This window comes from Rhinopithecus bieti, unplaced genomic scaffold, assembly GCF_001698545.2.
Source record: "Rhinopithecus bieti isolate Rb0 unplaced genomic scaffold, ASM169854v2 scaffold_9996, whole genome shotgun sequence".
Classification (NCBI taxonomy): Eukaryota; Metazoa; Chordata; class Mammalia; order Primates; family Cercopithecidae; genus Rhinopithecus; species Rhinopithecus bieti.
This window is the reverse complement of record NW_016806973.1, coordinates 5282929-5306209: the sequence shown is the minus strand read 5'-3', so window position 1 is coordinate 5306209 and position 23281 is coordinate 5282929.

The following is a 23281-nucleotide window of genomic DNA, read 5'->3' as shown; positions in this document are numbered from 1 at the left end:
AAACTTTCATAAATTGCACCTCAAAATAGAAAAGAAAAGAAAACTTTATTTTGCAAAAGATTCAGTTAAAAGTTTAGGGCATTACCCTACTGGCTTTTACCTACATTATTCATAATTAGAGATACAATTTGTTTAGGTAACACAACCCTTTTTTTGGTAGAATTTCTCTGCCTTTATTTCTAATGTTTGAACCAATAAATGCTATCACTCGGGTATTTTGGTGCATACATTTTACACAAGGTTATTTAGAGCAGCATGAAAATCATAAGACAGTTTGAGATAGCCAATATATTTTAGTTTCATGAAGACAGTTTGTTGTTTTAAATAAAGGATTTCTACTCAGAATCAATGTGAACAAATTTTAATAATATTAATTGTGTTACAACAACTAATAACTTCTTTTGTTTAATAACCAGGTAGAATATAGAATTTATTATAGACTTGCACCAAAATAACTGAATTTCTTGGGTATTACTTTATACCCGGTAAGTAAATATTCATTTATTTTGTTTTAAATTATTACAGTGTACATGGAATACTATGCAGCCATATAAAAGAATAGGATCATGTATTTTACAGGGATGTGAATGAAGCTGGAGGCCATTATCCTTAGCAAACTAACACAGGAACAGAAAACCTAGTACCGTATTTTCTCACTTAAAAGTGGGAACTAAATGAGAACACATGGACACATAGAGGGTAACAACACACACTGGGGCCTACTGGGGTAGATGGTGGAGGGGATCAGGATAAATAACTAAGGATTAGTAGGCTTAATACCTGGGTAATGAAATAATTTGTACAACAAACCAATGTTTATTGGGAGTAAATAGATAATTATGTGACCATATTTTAAAATTTCTTTGCAACTTTAGTAAATACTCCATTTAATGTTCAGAAACATGCTACAAATTTGTGACACTGTCGTTTTGGTTTGCATCCAAAATCTAACGCATTCATACATTCTTATCAGTGTGTGATGGACTGAATGCTCCTGTACCACAACATTCATATGCCGAAACCCTAATCTTGCTGAAACCCTAATGTTCAATGTGATGTTGTTTGGAGATGGAGCTTTGGGGAAGTAATGATGTCATTAGGGTGGTGTCCTCATGATGGGATCACTGCCCTGATAGGAAGAGAGGGGAAGAGAACTTGCTTCCTCTTTCTACTCTTGGCCATGTGAGGATATATGGAGAAGACGACTGTCTGCAAACCAGGAAGAGGGGCCTCCCCAAGTATGGAATCTGTGGGCTGCTCAATCTTAGACTTCCCAACTTTCAGAACTGTGAGAAACAAATGCTTGTTATTTAAACCACTCAGTTTGTGGTCATTTGTTACAGCAGCCAAAGCAGACTATAACATAGTGTGATATTTTAAAACATGTTTTATGGAACATACAAGCAAATCTTCAGTAATAACTATGTAATGATTTTCAAATGTCTGTCCTATATTACAAATTTTCAACTTTCGTGTTTACCAAATTCTGAAGATTTAAGTAAATAGAAATGAGCATTAAATATAAAAGTGTTTGTAATTCTGCCTATTTGGGATCACAGAAACACAGACATTTAAAATGTTACTTCTAATAGCATTAGCTTCCTCATCTATATGAATTTAGGGTTATTTTAGACTTAAAGTAGACTGAAAATTATCTTACATGAAAGTGATTGGCATAGGATAAATACTTAAACACGTTAGTTGCCTTCCCTTTAGAAAATAGAGATATATATTCACCCTCACACAAACAAGCATACATCAGCAAAGAAAACCAATGTCTCCATATAGATGTTTTGCTTCCCAGACCCAAAACATCTGGAGGTGAAATGATTGACGTTGAAATGTAACAATTCCTTTAAGGGAGATAAAGCTTTGGGAACGGTGGTTTTCACACTAAAAGAGATAATATATACATTTACTGTAATCAGAGCTGCAAAATGAAGAATATGATTATATTAGTTTCTATTTCTGCTGTAACAAGTTAGCACACAGCAGTTTAAAATAACACAATTGTTTACTTTCCTACAGTTCTGGAGTTAAGTCTGAAGTAAGTGTTAAAAGGCTAAAATCAAGATGTCAGCAGGAGTGATTGCTTCTGGAGGTTCCAGAGGATGGCACTTGTCCTCACCTTGTCCAGCTTCTAGAGGCAGCCTGTGGCCCCTTCCTATTTCCTCAAGCCAGCTGGGTAGCATCTTTTTTTCTCTTTAACCAACTGCTTTGTTTTATAAATACCTTGTGATTACATTGGAGCCATCCAGGAAGTCAAGATGATCTCCCAATTCCAAGATCCTTAAGATAGTCACATCAGCAAATCCCTTTTGTCATATAGAGTAGTCATATTCACCGGTTTTAGAGATTGGAATGTGGACATATTTGGGAACACATTATTTAGTCTTTCACAGTTATAACAGAGCTTCTCTTTTTTTTTTTTTTTTTTTTTTTTTTTTAATGAAGTCTTGCTCTGTTGCCCAGGCTGGAGTGCAGTGGCGTGATCGAAAGATTCTCCTGCATCAGCCTCCTGAGTAGCTGGGATTACAGGCACCCGCCACCATGCCCGGCTAATTTTTGGATTTTTAGTAGAGACGGGGTTTCACTGTGTTGGTCAGGCTGGTCTTGACCTCCTGACCTCGTGATCCACCCCACTAGGCCACCCAAAGTGCCGGGATTACAGGTGTGAGCCACCATGCCCAGCCAATAAGAGAGCTTTTTTTTCTTCACTATATAATTTGAAGGAAAATGCCCCAGTAATACATGAAGAAGCTTCAGGCATTGGGTGTTCTTTCAGTGTCCTTTAAGGAAGATGAATAGTCTTTTCCCTCCATATACTGACTACACAACAAAATTCTTCATTTTTAGAGACGCAAATAACTTCAATGTTTCATATTCATCTAAATTAGCTCCCTCGTTTCTAATTTTGGATTAGCAACTAGTAGCAATGAAAGCAGAGTGGAGCAGGAGTGTGTAAAAATGTGTGTATGTGTATGTGTGTGTGTGTAAAAGTAAATGCTGTCACTTACAGCAATGATAGAAGATACCCTTGTGGAATTCAAGAATCTGTGCATCTTCATTAATGCTTTCTGTGTCAACCTAAACGTATTCACCACCAACTTTAAAGCAGTCTATTCTGGGACATCATCTGTTGGCTTCATTTTAGCCAAATTCCCCACTTCAATGATTTTTTGCTTCCCAGGTCATCTTACTAATAGTGTGACACATCACAAAAATTATAGCATTTCTGGATATAATTCAATCTAATAGGATCACTATAATGCTACAAAGCCCAGGCATTTTCATTTCTCATGCTTTCCCCTTGGAATCATGTTAAGAGGCTGGATTATAGGGTTTTGAAATTGCAGTTTTGCCATTTGGGAGGTAAAAATAATTGGATGAACTATAGCATGAGATAACACATTTCATTACCATACCGTTTCAACTAATCTCTCTGCTGAATAAAGGAGCATACATCTCTTTCCGATTCTTTTTAGGTCCCTAAATGTGGAGGTCAAATATCAAGTTTAAAGAAAGCGAAAACAGCATTATATATTTTCCTAGTCTATATAAAATAACAGACCAATTTTTTCTTCACTGCCATCAAATATATTTTATAGACAATCTTTTAATAAACCTCAAAATATCAAATAAAGCGTTTTCACATTATAATTTGAAGAATAAAATTGTATTAATAGATGTGTTTATAAGTGCTTCTGATTTCTGATTATTCTTCTTCATCAGGCATTTAGGCATTCAATTTTTTGATGTTTCCTTTAATCCCAGATAAAACTAACTCCGTTTTTCTTGTCTCTGTCTTTATTGTTGATTTGTCACATTTGAGGTCATCACTGGAGCTCCTTGTTTTCTGTTTCCTCTCTGAGGGTTCGTGGTTGCTTTTTCCGCTCCTGCAGTTTCCCCCAATGCCAGCCGATATTCATTCATTTTTTTTCAACTTTTGTAACCACTTCTTTAGCAATTGAAATTGCTTATTTACTGTTCTTTCAACATCAACCTCATTTATCTGATTATTCCTCTGAAACTTGAAGAGGTTCTGAGGGTCTGGTGTGTGACATGTTACAAGGAGCTTGATCTGGGTGTATGTAGCTCTTCATGCTGTTCCTTAGAATAAGTAGCATAGAGGCCTAAACTAGCTTCAATTCCCGATGAGGAATTATGAGTCAGTCATGGACTAGAGTCCTGGGTCAGGCTAAGCAGTTCAAGTAAAAAGGGCCAAGAAACAAATTTAAAAAGATTCTGAATTGTGAAAGCCAGTGTGCAGGAAAGTGCAGCACAAATAACCAGAATGCTCAGAAATTCCTTAGATTAAAAGTGTAAAGTTGCAGACATATCTTTTTGGGAACCACCATTAAGCCCTCTATGATGAGGGAAATGCATTAATAAAAATAATGTACTAATACAAAAGAAGGGAAGAAATGAGAGGATGTGGAACATAAAACGGTTCAGACAAATAGAAAATATATAATAAAATGACAGATACAAATAGATCAGTAATCCATCAAATATTAGTGAAACTAATAGTAGAACTAACACGTTAAAGGTAAATGCGGTGACGCTGGCTTAAAAATATTCCTAGTTATGAAACCATAACTAGGTTTTCGTTTAATTAAAACGAAAGCTAAAATGTTAGAAAGGTTATATAAATTTCACCAGTTAACATGCCTCTGCAGCTTTATACTTTTAATGCCTATTAAGTTAATATCAGGGTAGGTTCAGGAAGGGAGGAGGTCCATAAGAATGCCGTCCTGAGTATATGCTACACAGTACAACACTAGACCCAGGGCCATTTTCTTCAAGGCACTACTTCATCATTTAATGCTATTGCATTGTTCAAAAATCTTACTTGGAGAAGTAAATTTAATGTCAGTCTTGCACTCGAATATTTTTACAACATGACTACAAACCATTTCCCAAAATGATGTCACTATGCTCACCAGTGTAAACCTTTGTGACAGCAAACTCTTCAGTCACCCTTTTTTTCAAAGCAGTCCTTATACTTTCTTACTTGTTTTAAACTAATCTTCTACCACATTTTCTTCTCTTAATACACTTCTGCCAATTTACCTCTGATTCATTCATCCTGACAGTTCAAATCTCTCCTTTATAAAGCATTTCTGGATATAATTCAATATAATAAGATCACTGTATATCTAATATATCCATTCCTTGGTGATGTCTGTTTCTCAGGAAACACACATTCCCTAATCATTCATTTTTTCAATAGAAAATATTTATTGAATGCCCACAGTGTCCCAGGTAACTCCATCAATTACTGGGGATCCATTGGTGCTTTGATAGAAAATAAAGTCATATATCCTAATAGATTAAAGGAGGATATCTTTCTTAAGTAGTGAAATTTATATAACTTTTCTAACATTTTAGCTTCTGTTTTAATTAAAGTGGTTTCATAACTAGGAATATTTTTAAACCAGCATCACCACATTTACATTTAATTTTACTGTTAACTCCACTAACATTTGATGGATTATTGATTTATTTGCATCTGTCATTTTACTATGTATTTTCTATTTGTCTAAACTGTTTTATGTTCCACATCCTCTCATTTCTTCTCTTCTTTTGTATTAATAAATTATTTTTATTAATGCATTCCCCCCATTGTAGACGGCTTACTGTGGGTTCGTAAAAAGATGTGTCTACCTCCTAATCCCTGAAAACTGTGAATATTTCCTTATTCAGAAAAGGTTCTTTGCAGATCTAATTAAGTTACGGTACTTGAGATGAGGAGATTATCCTAATTATCAGGTAGGTCGTGAATGTTATTGAAAGTGTCCTTATAAAAGAGAGACACATGGAGATTAGACACACATGTACAAAGGAGAAAGTAACATGAAGACAGAGCAGGAGAGATGTGGCCACAAGACAAGGAGAGTTGACAGCCGCCAGCAGATGAACAAGACAAGGAAAAAGTTCTTCTTCAGAGTTTCCAGAAAGGATATGGCCCTTTCAGCTCCTGGATTTCAGACTTCTGGCCTTTAGGACTGTGAAAGAATAAATCTTTGCTCTTTTAAGACATCAAATTTGCCATAATTTGTTATAGCAGCCATTAAAACTAATATACCTATCAATTGACTTTTAATTGTATATTCTTTCATTTCGTAGTTATTCTAAAATCGCAACACCAGTTATTAACTGTTTAACTTACTGAAATCTAATACTTCTGTAGCTTTGGGATTTTCTTGGAAATGGTCTGACCTGGAAATATTTTCTACTGTGTTCTATTTTATGTTATTTTGTCATGCTTTTGGAATTCTACATGTTTTGACTCCACAAACTGCTATTAATATTATTTTGTTTTAGTGAAAAGCTCTTCAAAAAAGGCAGATCATTTATTTGATGTTACCTTCTTTCTGGAATCTTGGTACCTAATTAAGAAGCATTTTGTAAGTATAGTTGATATTTTTATCTCCTACAAATGGATTTATTTTACAGTGTTTTATTAACCCATGAAGAATCTGATGTCAAGGAAAAATAGGTTAGTACAACTTGGTTATATTGTAATCTACTAAGTTTCAGTTATATTCACAACTGAAGCTTAGATTGAAATTATGTAATTTCCTGATTTTAATTTTTAAGAAGCAAAACAAAACAATTCAACAGCTACATAGTTCAATACAATTTTTAATTTTTAGGAGTCTACTGTGTTCCACAACCTATGCTTGGTACTGGGTGGCAAACATTATAGGAATAACTAGCTAAGTGAGCAACAATTCTTCCTTAAGGTGGATATTAATAAAAGTGATCCAATTCTAACTCACCAAGTATTATACCTGTGATTCATTGTATTTGTAATACAAATTCAATCAATGTTAGAATCAAAAGCCTTAGTAGCTTTTTGTATTATCAGACTGTTTTTATTCCCTTATCTTTTAGTGGTCTACATAGTTTTAGTTATAGTTTAGTAGCTAAGGGATTTCTTAAAACCCTAACTAAAGAGCAAAGGCTAGTTCTAGCAACTCATTATTAAATTATCTACAATCATCAGACATATATAAACTAATTCAGTTTTTATGCTTTTATGTTCTCATTTGAAAATATGGCCAACTCTCTTATTGTTTAAAGGTATATTGTTTTATGTGGTTGAATTTCTTCTACATACAATTAATATATTATATGATGATAATTATGTGGAATAGAGTGAAAAACTGGAAATAGAAGGAATACTTTATTCAACCACATTTTAATTAAAAAACTCAGCTCTGCCTCTGCCCTTCAGTTTCATTTTGACTTACATATTATAATGCTCCAAGTCTCAGTTTCTTCACAGGTAAAAATGAAGATAGCAGATAACCTAAGATTGTTGCAGGGATGGAGGATGATGGATATATAAAGTGCCTCATGTAGAACCTGGTTACAGTAAAGCATTTAAAGTTAATATTTGTGTTTCAATAATTTAAGGAAGGTGATATCACACACACACACACACACACACACACACACACACACACGAACACTCCTGTTTCTCTTAGGCTTAGGCTTATTTTGGCTACAAATTCCAAATATTACATGTGAATTTTCTTCTTGTTATATAATAATTGTACATATTTATGGGGCACACGTGATATTTTGATACACATACAGTGTGTAATAATCAAACCAGAGTAATTCAGATAACCATCATCTCAAACATTTATCCTTTACTTGTGTTGAAAATATGCCAAATCTTCCTTTCTAGCTATTTAAAAATATATAATAAATTATTAAGAAGTATATTCATACTACTATTCCATTGAACACTAGAAATTATTCCTTCTATCTAAGTGTATTTTTGTGTCCATTAACCAATCTCTGTCTATCCCCTTTCCCCCATGTTCCCAGCCTGTGGTAACCATCATTCTATTCTCTATCTCCATGAGTCAATATTTTTTTAAGCCTTCACATATGTGTGAATGATATATGTGTTTATATGCCTAGCTTATTTTACTTAATATATTGTCATCCAGGCACATATATGTTGCCAAAACAAAAATATTTCATTATTTTTTATGACTGAGTAATGTTTTATTGTGTGTTTATATACAACACTTTCTTTATCTCTTCATTATGACTGAGTAATGTTTTATTGTGTGTTTATATACAACACTTTCTTTATCTCTTCATTGACTGATGGATACTTAGGTTGATTCCATGTCTTGACTACTGTGAATAGCGCTGTAATAAACATAGGAGTGTAGATAGCTCTTTGATATACTGATTTCTGTTCTTTTTGGTATATATCCAGCAGTGGGATTACTGAATCACATGGCAGTTCTTTTTTAGGTTTTTACATACTCTTTACAGTCCCACAAATAGTGTGTGAAAATTCCCCTCCTTCCACATCTTTACCAGCTTCTGTCACTTTTTGTCTATTTGATAATGGCCCTTATTACTGGGGTGACATGATATCTCATTGCAGTTTCGATTTGCATTTTTATGATTATCAGTAATGTTGAGCATTTTTTATATACCTGTTTCTCATTTGTATGTCTTCTTTTGAGAAATGTCTGTGGATATCATTTGCCCATTTTAAAATTGGAATTTTTTTTTTTTTTTTTTTTTTTTTTTTTTTTTTTTTTTTGCTGCTGAATTGGTTGAGCTCCTCATGTACCTTGGTTATTAAGCCCATGTTGAATCGATAGTTTGCAGATATTTTTCTCATTTTGTGGGTTGTCTTCTCACTCTATGATTGTTTTCTTTGCTGTGCAGAAACTTTTTAGGTTGATGTAATACCATCTATCTATTTCTGCTTTTGTGGCCTGTGCTTTTTAGGTCTTCTCCCAAAAATTCTTTGCCCACACCAATGTCCTGAGCCATTTCCCCTATGTTTTCTTCTATTAGTTTCATAGTTTTGTGTCTTAAATTTAAGTATTTAATCCATTTTGAGTTGATTTTTGTATATGGTGAGAGATAGGGGTCTAGTTTCATTCTTCTACATGTGCATATCCAGTTTCCCAGTCCCATTTATTGAAGAGACTGTCTTTTCCACAATGTATGTTCTTGGCAACTTAGTCTGAAATGAGTCAGCCATAAATACAAAGATTTATTTCTGTGTTCTCTTTTCTGTTCCACTGCTCTCTATTCTGTTCCATTGGTTGATGTGTCTGTTTTTGTGCCAGTACCATGCTGTTTTGGTTACTGTAGTTTTGTAGTATATTTTGAAGTCAAGTAGTGTGATGCCTCCAACTTTGTTCTTTATGCTCAGGACTGCTATTTGGAGTCTTTTGTCATTCCATGCAAATTTTAGGAGAATTTTTCCTATTTCTGGAAGATTGTCATTGACATTTTGGTAATGATTGCATTAAATCTATAGATCACATTGAGAAGTATTGACATTTTAACAATATTAATTCTGCTAGTCCATGAACATAAATTATCCCCCCATTTTTGGGTCCTTGTCAATTTATTTCATCAGGGGTTTATAGTTTTTATTGTAGAGAAATTTCATTTCTTTGGTTACATTTATTTCTAGATATTTTGTAACTATTGTAAAATGAACTGCTTGATTTTTTTTTTTCAGGTAGATCAAAACTGACTTATAGAAATGCTACTGATTTTTGTACATTGATTTTGTATCCTGTAACTTAACTGAATTTGCTTATCAATTCTAACAGGCTTTTTTTTTTTTTTTTTTTTTTCTAGCAAAGTTTATGTTTTCTAAATGTAAGATCATAGATCATTTCCTCTCCAAACAAGGACAATTTAACTTCTTTCTTTCCAATCTGGATGCCCTTTATTTAATCCTTTTGCCTGATTGCTCTGGCTGACTCCCAGTATTATGTAAAACAAAAGTGATGAAAGTGGGTATCCTTGTCTTCTCCTAGATCTTAGAGGAAAGGCTTCCAATTCTTCCCCATGTAGTATGATGTTCGCTGTGGGTTTGTCATATGTGGTTGATATGGTTAGGCTTTGTGTCCCCACCCAGATCTCATCTTGAATTGTAATTCCTAGGTGTTGAGGGAAGAAACTGGTGAGAGGTGATTAGATCATGGGGGTAGTTTCCTCCATGCTGTTCTCATGAAAGTGAGTTCTCACGAGATCTGATGGTTTTATAAGTGTTTGGCAAGTTCCTTCTTTGCTCACTCTTCTCTTGCCTGCCACCATGTAAGATATGCCTCTTTCCCCTTCCACCATGATTGTTAAGTTTCCTAACGCCTTCCCAGCCATGCAAAAAATGTGAGTCAATTAAACCTCTTTCCTTTATAAATCACTCAGTCTTGGCTATTTTTTATAGCAGTGTGAGAATGGACTAATACAGTACTCTCTATTGTTTTGTGGCATGTTCCTTCTATACAGAGTTTGTTTAGAGTTTTTATTATGAAGCAATGGGGATTTTTACCAAATGCTTTCTCTGCATCTAGTATGATGATTGCAAGTTTTTTTTTCTTTATTCTGTTGACGCAGTGTATGACATTTACTGTTTTGCATATGTTGAACCAAACTTGCATTCCTGAGATAAATCCTGCTTGATCATGGTGTATTATCTTTTTAATGCATTGTTAGATTTGGTTTGTTAGTATATTTTTAAGGATATTTGCACTTATGGTCATCAGGGATGTTGGCCTATAGTGTTTTCAATTTTTGTTGTATCTTTGATTTTGGCTTGTGGATAGTACTTGCATCACAGAATGAGACAAGAAGTATTTCTTCCTCTTGAAAATTTGTAAACATTTTGAGAAGAATTTATATTAGTTATTCTTTAAAGATTAAGTGGAATTCAACAGCAAAGCCATTCAGTGCTGGACTTTTCTTTGTTGAGAGGCTTTTTATTACAGATTCAATCTTACCTGTTACAATTGGTCTATTCAAGTTTTCTATTTCTTGGTGGTTCAATATTAGTAGGTTATATTCCAGGAATTTGCCCATTTCTTCTAGGTTTTCCAATTCATTGGTGTATAGATATTCATAGGAGTCTCTAGGGATCATTTGTGTTTTTGTAGTATTAGATGTAATGTCTCTTTTATGTTTCTGATTTTAGTTGTTTGGGGATTATCTCTTTTTTTCTTAATCTAGTGAATAGTTTGTCAATATCATTTTCTTTTCAAAAACCTAACTTTAATTTTGTGGATCTTTTTTTATTTTGGAGACTCTATCTCATTTAGTTCTTCTCCACTCTTTATTATTTATTTTCTTCAGCTGATTTTAGGTTTGATTTATTCTTGCTTTTCTAATTCCTCGATGCACATAGTTAAGTTGTTTATTTGGTGTTTTTCTACTGTTTTGATGTAGGTATTTATTGTTCCACACTTACCTCGTTGTACTGCTTTTGCTGCATCTCATAAATTTTAATGTTTTGTTTCCATTATTCATTTGTTTCATGAAATTTTTAAATTTTCTTTTTAATTTTTTCATTGACCCAGTGGTCATTCAGGAGCATGTTATTTAATTTCCATGTATTAGTACATTTTCCAGTGTTCCTCTTATTACCAGTTTCTAGTTATCCCATTGTGGTCAGAAAAAATACTTGACATAATTTCTACTTTTTTTATTTGTTGAGACTAGTTTTATGGCTCAACATGTGGTCTATGCTGGAGAATGTTTCATATGCTGATGAGAATGTGTAGTCTGCAGCTTTTGGATAAAATGTTCTGCAAATGTGTTAGTTCTATTTGGCCTACAGTGCAGTATAAGTTTTTTTTTTTTTTTAATTTTGTTTAGATAATATGTCCAATGCTGAAAGTGGGGTATTAAAATTGCTACTTTTTTATGTTCTGTCTCTCTCTTTATCACTAATGATATTTGCTATAGGTACCTCGACACTTTACCATTTGGTGCATACGTATTTCTAATTGTTAGAAATTTCTGAATATATTCCTTTGTCATTATATAATGACCTTATTTGCATCTGTTTAAAGTGATTTTAGACTTAACATCTACTTTGTATGATATAAACATAGGTACTTCTGTATGCTTTTGGTTTCCATTTGCATGGATTATCTTTTCCCACCATTCACTTTCAGGCTATGCATGCCTTTAGAGTGAAGTGAATTTCTGTAGGCAGCATACAGGTGAGTCTTGTCTTTTTAAAATGTATCTAAACAGTCTAAATCTTTCAACTGAGAAATTTAAAGTGTTTATATTCCAGGCTATTATTGATAGATAAGAACATATTCCTGTCATTTTGTAAATTGTTTTCTGATTATTTTGCATATCTGTTCTTCATTTCTTCTTCTCCTATTGCTTATCAGTGTGACTTGGTGGCATTCTGGTAGTGATAACATTTGATTCCTTTCTCTTTCTCATTTGTGCATCTGCTTTTTTTTTGAGTTATGCACTTCAATGTATTTTCCTGATGGCGAATATTATCCTGTTGCATCCAGGTATAGGACTCCCTTAAGCATTTATTTTAAGACCAGTCCATTTTTTGATAAATTTCCTCAATTTTTGTTTGTTTGGGAAAGACTTTTTAAAAAATTTTCTGAAGTACAGCTTTGCTGGAAATAGTATTCTTGACTGATAGTTTCGCTATTTCAGAGTTTGAACATATCATTCCATTCTCTCCTGGTGTGTGAGTTTTGGCTGAAAATCTGCTGTGAGTCTTATGAGACTTCCATGTGACTTCACATTTTTTCTATTTTTAGAAGGCTTTCTTTGTCTTTGACTTTGGACAAATTGACTAAAATGTGCCTTGGGGAGAATAATTTTTGTTGTAGGATGTATAATATTTGGGGATCTTTGAGCTTTCTTTATCTAGATGTCAATATTTTTTGTAGAACTTGGGAAGTTTTTAGTTATTATTTAATTGAATAGATTTTCTATGCCTCTTTTTCATCTTTTCTCCTGGAGCTCCCAAAAATCATATATTTGTTTGTTTGGTGTTATTCCATATGTCATGCAGGCTTTCTTCCTTCTTTTTTATTCTTTTTTTCCTATTTTTTTGTCTGACTGTGTTATTTCAAAAGAATATATTTATATATTCAAGTTCAGGAATTCTTTCTTCTACTTGGTTTAGTGTATTATTAAAGGTCTTGTTTTGTTTAAAAACATAATTCATTGAATTCTCTAGTTCCAGAATGTCTGTTTGATTCTTTTAAATGACATCTATATTTCTGTTGAATTATTTCTCAGATTATGAATTTTTTTCCTTATTTCTTTGTATTATTTATCTGTGATTTTCTGTATCTCACTAGTTTCCATAAGGTTATTATTTTCAATTCCTTTTCAGGTATCCTACATATTTTCTTTTCTTGGGACCTGTAACTAAAAAGCTATTGAGCTCCTTTGGAGTTGTCTTGTTTCCTTTTTTTTTATGTTTCTTGTATTCTAATGTCGATGTCTGTCCATCTGATGTAGCTGTCCCTTCTTCTAGTTTTATGGAGTAGTTTCCATATGAAAAGTGTTGCTCCTGTAGATGTATCTATTCTGTTAGTTGGGTAGGATGCTTTGGTTTTGATTCTGGATGACCATTTTAGTGTAGTCTCTATATGATTACTTCTACTATAATCAATGTCATTGGTGTCTGCAAGTTACTAAGTGGCTTAGGCTGCGACTGTTTTTGGAGGCTATAATGAGGGTTTGCTGGGGATTGGGGAATGGAGCAGACCAGTCCTCAGGCCCCAAGATGATGTGAAGGGAGCATCAGCACTGGTGACTTCTAGCCCTGGATGGGCCAGTCTTCAGGTCCTAGTGGGATCCATGGGTACCAGTGGTGGCAATAGCAGATCAATCTTCAGCCACCTGAGAAGGTCACATTAGTGCCAATTGTGTCCACAGTAGGGGAGGCATCCTAGTCCCTAGGCTTCTGAGTGGGGCATATGGCATTAGCAGTGTTCACAGTGGGGTGAATGGACCAGTTCCTAGAACTCTAAATAGGGTACATGGATGATAGAGGTGTTCACAATGAGGCAGATGTGCCATTCTATTGGTACATGACATGGATATGCTGGTACCAGTGGTGTCTGCAGTGGTGTGTGTGGGTGGATCTCCTGGCTTCTGGGTGGGGCAGATGAGTGCTGATGGTGCCCGTGGTGTCTCTTAGACTTTTAAGATAAGCTTGTGGACTAATCAACGTGGAGAATGGAAATGACAAAGTTTAGTATTTTGTGGACTATTTCTTGCACTTTGAATTATGTAAGAAAAGGGAAATATAAGCATATTTGGATTACTATGTGTTCAAATTGAGTATAACCCATATAACGACTCAGATAAACATAAACTGATATTTCTATCTATCTATCTATCTATCTATCTATCTATCTATCTATCTGTCTATCTATCTATCTATCTATCTATCTATCTATCGTGTATATATATAAATTTGATTCACTGGTGGAATCAGTGGGAATATCTCTCAGTGTCTTGCCAATGATTTTAACCTACAATGACATTTACCCCTCTGGTATGAACATATATTATTCAGGTTGGGTTATGTTGGTAATCTCTGTGAATATTATAGTGTTATTAATTTTACACCTTTATTTATTATATGGCTTAATATCCCGATCCAGAGAGCCATTGTTGACAAATAACCCAATACCAAATATTAAAAATAAAATGATATGCAAAATTACCATTGCTAGTTTCATCTAAACAAATTTATTGTTTTGAAATTGTTGTTATGAGTTATACAATTAATAAAAGGTGAGTTATTATTTGGATTTATAAGCATTCTGTTCTTAAAACTAATTACAATAATCATGCAAAAATGGAAACAGACACTTAGAATTTAGCATTTTTCCTAATTTACTCTATGATTTATTATAATCTCCTAACTATTCTACACAGCTAGTGGATAGGATGACTTTCCAGAGAAAATGGCTATTTTAAGACCAGTATTAGAAAATACTTTATATTTATTTCAACCACAATGGTTAAACATTTACATAAAAGGCAGCTTCTGGGTTCTTATGTCATTTAAGAGACAAACAGAACTAGATAGTGTTTCTCCCTCCTTCACAATAAGAAAAAACAGTTTTTTTTTTTAACTTAAAAATTGATTACTTTTACCATAAGACAAGGAATGTTGCAGGGCAAAAAAAGTAAATCCAGAGTGACAAATGTGCTCTAAGGAACAAACAAGATCCAGGAATTTGTTTACCTGAGACAAAAGATGCTGAATGTCATTTGAGTTGGTATGCAGAGTCAATTAGAAGTTTTTCACTAAATGCTAATGTCTGAGTGTAGTTAAGCATGAAAATTGGAAGCCACAACAAGACACTGGCAAGTGTGAGGTTTGTACCCTCTTACAAGATGTTCCTCTAGCAACCACACCAGGTACTCACAGGGAATACTGCTGAGAATACTGAGAAAGCCTCCCTCATGGTGCTGGCTGGACAGTGAGTAACACTGCCCAGCCCGGTGTCAGTCTCATCTGCTCAGTCTCATCTTCCCCACCTCTGCTAATGATAAAAAGGCTTCATAGGCAAAGCAGAAGTCTTCAAAACCTGTGGCCTGAGGGCACATATGGAAATCCCCAGCAACTCTGGGAAGAGAACAAGAAGAAAATATTACTTCTTAGGGAAGCGGAGAATATTTAGCCAATCATTATGTCTGGAGGTGGGGCAGGGATATCTGTGAAGGCCTTTAACCTGGTACTCATGTTTGTAGTACCTGCGTAGGACTACGACTCAAAGAAAACTTCAGAGAATGCCTCCCCCTCATTTCTTCCCAAACAAAATACTCTCAAGATGCCCGTGAAAATAACAATGGGATGTAGCTGGAAGAGCAGCAAGAGAGAAATAATCCTTTCTTGTGAGCAGCACAAAGTGGAGATCTAAAGTCAGTGAGGGAACAAAGTCCGTCAGGAAACATTTATACAGAAAAAAGCCTTCGGTAAATTAGTCAATGATATGAACATAGGTTATCACTAGAGGAAGTTGAAAGTTTTGGTGTGCTGAGGTAACAACACCAACAACAAGTGTCAACCCATTTCAACTCTCAACTAGATTAAACGTAACAAAATAAGGCCTAGCAACAGGTAAAGTATATTCATTTGCAAGCATAAAAAAGCATAAAACCATAGTATCTACTGTCCTACACAACAGGACTACCTTTCAAAAACAAAGCCTGCAGAGAAAACATAATCATCAAAACCAGTCTCAAATATTACACATATGTTAAGATTACAATAATTAAAAATAACTGTAATTAATATTTTAAAGGTTAATGGAAAACGTAGAAAATATGGAAGATTATATAGAAATTTAGCAGAGAGATTGAAACTATAAGAAAAAAATTGAAATACTAGAAATTGAAAATATCATAACAGATATAAAGAAGCCCATCTTTGACAGGCTCAGTAGTATAGGCAAACTTTGGAGATATTATGGGTTCAGTTCCAGACCACTACAATAAAATGAATATTGCAATAAAGTTAGTAACATAAATTTTTTGTTTCCCATATAAATGTTATATTTACACTACACTGTAGTATATGAATTGTGCAATACCATATGTCTAAAAGGGACTCTGTAGATACTTTAATTTGAAAATACTTTGTTGCTAAAATATACTATTGATCTTTTGAGTCTTAAGCAAGTCATAATCTTTTTACTAGTGGAGGGTCTTGCCTCAATGTTGATGGCTGCTGACAGAATAGGGTGGTAGTTACTGAAGGTTGGGGTGGCTGTAGCAATTTGTTAAAAAACAAGACACCAATAAACTTTGCCACATTGATTTACTCTTGATTTCATGAAAGATTTCTCTGTAGTGCATGATGCTGTTTGATAACATTTTACCCACAATAGAACTTCTTTCCAAACTGGAGTCAATCCTGTCAAATCCTGCTGATGCTTTATCAACTAACTTTATGCAATATTCTAAATCATTGCTTGTCATTTCAATAATGTCACATTTCAAATCTTCACAGAGAGAAGATTTCATCTCAAGAAATTACTTTTTTTGGTTCATCCAGAAGAAGAAAATCCTTATCCATTCAAGGTTTATTATGAGATTTCAGCAATTCAGTCACATCTTCAGGCTTCACTTCTAATTCTTGTTATCTTGCTATTTCCACCACATCTGTAGTTACTTCTTCCACTGAAGTCTTTAACTCTTCAACGTCACCCATGAAGGTTGGAATCAACTTCTGAACTCTGGTTAGCATTGATATTTTGACAAATGTTCTTAATGACATCTAAAATACTGAATCTTTTCCAGAAGATTTTCAATTGACTTTGAAAGAAATACATTTCATAAGGCTAGAGCCATCTATTGTGATTCCTCTGATCACAAGGGATGGCTCTAGCCTTATGAAATGTGTCTCTTACATAACGGGAATTGAAAGTCAAAATTCCTCATTGATCCATGGACTGTAGAGTGGATGTTGTGCTAACAGGCTGAAAAACAAAATTAATCTTGTACATCTCTATCACAGCTCTTGGGTGACTAAGTGCATTGTCAATGAACACTAATATTTTGATGGAATTTTTTTCTTCTGAGTAGTAGATTTCAACAGTGGGCTTGAAATATTAAGTAACACATACTATAAATAGAAGTACTGTCATCCATGCTGTTTTGTTCCTTTAATAGAGCACAGACAGAGTAGATTTAGTATCTATAAGGGTTCTAGGATTTTCAGAATAGTAAATGAACATTGGATTCAACTTAAGATAACCAAGTATGGTAGCTCCTATCAAGTAACCCATCCTATCCTTGAAAGGTTTAAAACCAGGCATTGCCATCTCTTCTCTTGTGTTGAAGTTTTAGATGGCATCCCTTTTCTCTTTCTCTCTTTTTTTTTTTTTTTTTTTTTTTTTAGACGGATGAGGTCGCTCTTGTCCCCTAGCGCTCGCGACCGTGCAGTGGCAGATCGTCATGTTGATCATGCAGTTCCGACCTACCCGGGTTCACGGGGTACCTTCTGACTGCACTCAGCCTCCCAGCAGCTGACGGGACACTTAGCTCACGGCGCTTCCACCCTCTATCACACGCATCTCCCGGCTAGTTTTTTGTAGTTTTCAGTAGGAGAACGAGAGGTTTCTGTCGGGGTAGCCAGTTATGAATAGAGTTCTCACGTGTTAGCCAGGATGGTCTCCATCTCCTGACCTCGTGATCCACCCGTCTCGGCCTCCCAAAGTGCTGGGATTACAGGCTTGAGCCACCGCGCCCGGGCCATCCTTTTCTAATACAAGGCATTTTGTCTACATTAAAAATCTGTTGTTTACTGTAGCCACCTTCATCAGTGATCTTAGTAAAATATTCTGGGTAACTTGTTGTAGACTCTGCATCAGTACTTGGTGCTTCACCTTGTCTTTTCATGTTATGGAGATGGCTTCTTTCCTTAAATCTCACGAATAAACTTTTGCTAGCTTTAAAGTGTTCTTCTCTATCTTCCTCACCTCTCTCAGCCTTCATAGAATTGAAAAGAGTTAGGGCCTTCTTCTGGATTTGGCTTTGGCTTAAGGAAATGTTGTGGCTGTTTTGATCTATACAGATGATAAAAATATTCTCCGTGTCAGCAATAATGCTGCTGGTTTTCTTATTATTGATGTGTTCTTTGGAGCAGCACTTTAACTTTCTTCAAGAACTTTTCCTTTGAATTCACAATTTGGTTATATGATTGGTATAAAAGGCCTAGCTTTTGGTTGATCTTGGCTTTCATCATGGCTTTCATAATCATTTCTAGTTTTTGATTTAAAGTGAGAGACATGTGACTCTTCCTTTTACCTTCACATTCAGAGACCATTATAGGGTTAGTAATTGGCCTCATTTCAATATTGTGTCTCAGGGAATAGGGAAGCCTGAAGAGAGGAAGAGAGACAGGGAAATGGCTGGTTGGTGGAGTAGTTAGAACACACATTTACCAATTAAGTTTACCATCTAATATGGGCTCAGTTTGTAATGCCCCAAAACAATTACAACAGTAACATGAAAAATCACTGATCACAAGTTGCCATAATAGGTATAATAATAATGAAAAAGTTTGAAATATTGCAAAATTACAAAATGCAACACAGAGATGTGAACTGAGCACATACTCTTGGAAAAATGATGCTGATAGACTTGCTCAATAGATGGTTATCACAAATCTTCTATTTATAAAAAATGAAATATTGGTAAAGTTTAAGAAAGCAAAGCCTAATAAAGTGAGGTATTCCTGTAAAATCAACCCAGCCTGAGGAAAATCATCAGTGGATTTCTAGAATGGTCAATAGAGATTGTCACAAATAAATGTAAAGAGATAAAGAAGTAGGAAAAAGAGAGCAGAGCAACAAAAAGCTATGATGAAATATCATCTGGTCTAACACAAGTATAATGAGAATATCAAAGGGAGAAGAAATAATGAGCAGAATAAATATTTTTAAAAATGTGCCTAAGAATTTTCTGAAATTGTGACAGACATCAATCCACAGATCTAAAGAGCTGAGAGAACAACAAGCAGGACAAATTCCAAGAAAACACATCTACATATATCATATTCAAACTCTTGAAGACTAAGAAAGTGAGCAACCGAGGAAACACACACACACACACACACACACACACACACGCACACGTGAGAGAGAGAGAGAATCTTAAGGTAGCTGGTATGGGGGCTATATAGTTTATAATAGCACTTAAAATGAAATGCTTTGGTGTAATTAAATATAACAGAATGTGTGGAGAATCTGTATGCTGAAAAGGAAATAAACCTGTTGGAAAAAAATCAAAGACAATCTAAATAAATGGAAAGCTACACAGAGTTCATTAAGTGTTTGAAACACTTAATATTTGAGATGTCAATTCTTACCAAATTGATTTTTATCTCAACACAAATCCCAACTAATTTCTGTAAATATTGACAACAGACTCAAAATGTATATGGAAAGGCAAAGGAACCAGATTAACAAACCTTTTTTATAAAGAAAAAAATGTGTGTGTGTGTGGGGGGGGGGGATCTGACACTACTACATTATAGTACTATTCTAAAACTACAGCATTCAAAACTATAATATTAATGAAAGGATCAAGTCATAAACCAGTGGGGCAGAATAAATATCTTAGAAATAGTCCCACAAAATGTAGCCAGCTGATTTTTCACAAAAATAGAAATAGAAAAGGCATAGTCTTTTTAGCAAATGGTACTGAAGCAATTGAACATCCATTTGCAAAATAAATAAATGACACCTTGGCAAACACTTCATGCCTAATATAAAAATTAATTCAAAATGGATTATAGAACCAAATAGAAACATAAACTATAAAAGTTCTAGGAGAAGGAGGATTGTATGACCTTAGTAATGAATTCTTAGATATAGTGCAAAAGCATGAGCCATATGTTTTATAAATACAGTTTTTCTATTTATGTTTGATAAATAGAGTTTATCAAAATTAAAACATTTTGCTCTTCAACATATATTCTAATGAAAATGAAAATACAAACAACATACTGGTAGAAAATATTTGCAAATTATATTACAGGTAAAGAACTTGTATCCAGAAATGCAGAGAACATTTATCATTTAGCAATCATAAGAAACAAACTACCTAATTAAGATAGGAAAGATCTCAAACATTTTGAGAAAGAAAATAAACAGATGACAATCAAAACCATATTGAGTTACCTCTACACACATATCAGAATAGCAAAAACAAAATAGAACAAAACAAACATACAAAAATTGATAATAGCAAATGCTGGTGAGGATGCAGGAAACAGAAACTCTCCTTCACTGCTGGGAGACTGGAGAAACTCTCTTTCACTGGTGGGACTGCAAAATGGTATGCACAGTCACTTTGGAAACTGACAGTTTCTTAAAAAGTTAAACATATCTTCACCATGTGAACCAACAATACCATGTATAGTTTTTAAACTACGTGAATTAGTAAAACTCTGTGCGCACAAAACCTGAAACCTGTATGCAAATTTTAATAAAAGCTTTATAATCACCACAAACTGAAAATAAACAGGATTCCCTTTAATATATGAGTAGATTGTCATGCTGCAATATACCTATACAAAGAAGCATTACTCAGCATTAAAAAAAAACTGTTGATTCATACAACAATATGAATAAATCTTGATTTCATTTTGCCAAATGAAAGCAGCAAGACCCAAAGGGCTGTATAATGTATAATTTCATTTTATGACATTTTGCTAACTGAAGAAAAAAATCAGTTGTTGATCAGGACATTTAATTTTGATCACTGGAGAGCACACAATGGAAATTTAGAGTAATGTAGCTGTCTTATATGGTTCTGCAGTGATGTACAAATGACACGATGCATTTTTCAAAATTTCAGAAACCATCCAAAGTAGTGAATTAAATGTACTCATATTAAAATAAAAACTAAGCTTTTGAAATCCAAGGATGAAATGAAGACTGTGTCAAATAAATCTAAGTATAGGATTTAATCTCACTGGAGTCTGTGAGAGAAACAAGAAAGAGCTCACAATAACGTTGGGAACAATGTTTTGACTAGACCATAAAATAAAAGACAGAGAGAACTTTATATAAGCACTTTATTTTAGCTGGTAATTTTGATCTCACAGGATAAATATAGCCATTCTGGAAATACAACTCCTAAAGTTGTACAAGTAAGTAAACAAAATGTAAATAGTTCACTACATGGAATGGAATGGGGACCAAATTCTTTATATCGAAAAAGGGAATTACAAATGAACAATTGGGAGAGGCTAGAATGACCCCTGTGGTGATGAGTTAGAACTGGAAATAAAAGATTGAGTTCTTGCTTATTTTAAAATGCATAAATATAAGTAAATACAGAAATACATATAGACATGTGTGCATATATACATGTAACTTTCTCTCTCTTTCCAGAAAAAGTAAATAAGCAATGGAAGTTCTATAGCAATGAGCACCACTGTTGCTTATATCATGGATTCTATATATGATTCTGCAATCATATTTAGAGGAATGACTGATTTCTTTGGTCATATTTGGAGAAATGACTGATCCTAGGGCTGGGGTGGGAAAAATACAAATGATTCTGGAGCATCCTGCAATGCTAGACAACAAGAAAGGGCTGATAAATAAATAAACATATAGATAAATACATAGGGCATGTCAAAGTAATCCAAGAGTTAACCTGAAACGTCAAAAGTCTCCCAAAGGTAACCCTAGAACAACTTGAGTAACAAAATAAGCAATGTTATTATTGAATTACTACCCATTAGATGAAATAAACACGTGTCCATACTGATACAAGTAATCAAATAAATTAATTGATGAAGAAAGGAAAAAGCTTCTTTACAAATAGTGAACGTAGAAGAATGGCAGAAATAAATCAACAGGATTTTTTCAGAGCCTGAAAATATCTCCCCAAAATATTTATTAAGTACTATGATGGTTGAAACATATGCCTGTAAATTCTTTGATACTCTTCTCTCCATGGTGGAGCTTGAGGGTGGACTAGACTTATCAAGAAGCTTCTAATGAACAGTGCAGGAAAAGAGACAAAAGGCAGCTTTCTAGTGGAGAAATCAATCAGTCGCTAACTTAACCATGGTGTCAAAGCAAGCCATCTCTAATAACAAATCATGTTGATATCAAGTTTCCTTGACATATTAGAAAAAGGCTTTAAATGATATTCTTCACAAAATCCATACCTCAGTTGCATTAAGAGAAACCACAGAAACCCGTGTCGAGGGTCATTCTGCAAAATGCCTTCCAAAGTGTATTGGTAATGAACAACAAGGAAAAACTGAGAAACTGTCACAAACTGGAGGAAACTAAAGAGATAAGATGACTTAGTAATGTGATTAACCTGGACTGGATCCTGGAAATGAAAAAACAAACAAAAACAATAGTGGAAAATACAGGGAAATCCTAATGAAGTCTGTAACTTAGTTAATAGTATTATACTGATGGTAATTTTTTACTTTTAATAAATGTATCACGGTTATTCAAAATGTTAACATTAGGGGAAGCTAGATGAAGCATATATGAAAATGCTACAATCTTTGCAACTATTCTTTAAAGATTTAATCATTAAAAAATTAAAAATAGATGAAAAAAACAGCTGCAACAATGGTCTATATGTTGAGAATTTCTAAAGATGCTGTTTACTTTGGGATTCGAGTAAAAACACGATCGTTGTTAAACCCTAGATTACTCTTGAAAAAGTTTTATACACTTTAAACTGAAAGAATATAGGAAAAATAATTTCACTCTTTCAGCTAGGAAACCAAAGGGAACAAATACAAATAGGGGTAATTAATGAAGTTTCTGCAAGGGGTAGTGAAACGCTCAATGTCCCTTCATTGAATAAAGGAAATGTTCTCTAATTATTAAAGAAAAAAATGTCAACATTTTGGTTGATAGGCCCTGTGACGTCTGTCATACATCTTGACATTGTTACTCAACTTCTCCTTGGGACTGAATAACTATCAGGTGCC